The following is a 470-nucleotide window of genomic DNA, read 5'->3' as shown; positions in this document are numbered from 1 at the left end:
CAACAGAGCAAGATTCTGTCTAAAAAAAAAAGTCAAAAGAAGAAGCAGATAGGGCAGAGTCCAGGAGAAATACCAAATGCAGAGCTTCCATTGTTTTCTGCCATGGAGTCAGTACACGTTACTCTTCTGAAATTGATGTGTGACAGTACGCAGGGAGTACTGCCAACCAGGGAAGCTCAGCTGAGCCTCAGTATCCAGAGTTCTTACATGTGACCAGCTCCTACCGTGAAACTGTGTAAGTGGGGCCAGCTTTACCCTAACTTACATAGTTAAGATTATCCAGTGTGAATGAAGGCCCTAGCCAAAGATACTCCTATTCAGCAGCATTCCAAGGGCCTGGAGATTACCTCCCAGAAGCCTAGGGCAAAGGCCAAACATTTTCGGGGGTCAAGGCCAAATTCTTTTTACAAAAAAAGTAATACCTTTCATTGTAGAAAACTTAGAAAGTACCAAAAGCATAAAGAAAGCAA

At 43.2% G+C, this 470-nt stretch overlaps 1 protein-coding gene across 1 annotated transcript in view; it reads left to right on the top strand.

Moving 5' to 3' along the window:
- The window catches only part of CRCP (CGRP receptor component), a 32,373-nt gene that overhangs the window by 12,506 nt on the left and 19,397 nt on the right, over positions 1–470 (top strand). The gene's annotated exons all lie outside the window — the stretch shown is intronic.

Source organism: Propithecus coquereli, unplaced genomic scaffold, assembly GCF_000956105.1.
Source record: "Propithecus coquereli isolate 6110/MARCELLA unplaced genomic scaffold, Pcoq_1.0 Scaffold150, whole genome shotgun sequence".
Classification (NCBI taxonomy): domain Eukaryota; kingdom Metazoa; phylum Chordata; class Mammalia; order Primates; family Indriidae; genus Propithecus; species Propithecus coquereli.
Note: the sequence above shows the minus strand (reverse complement) of the source record. Positions and strands in the feature narration are given on the sequence as shown.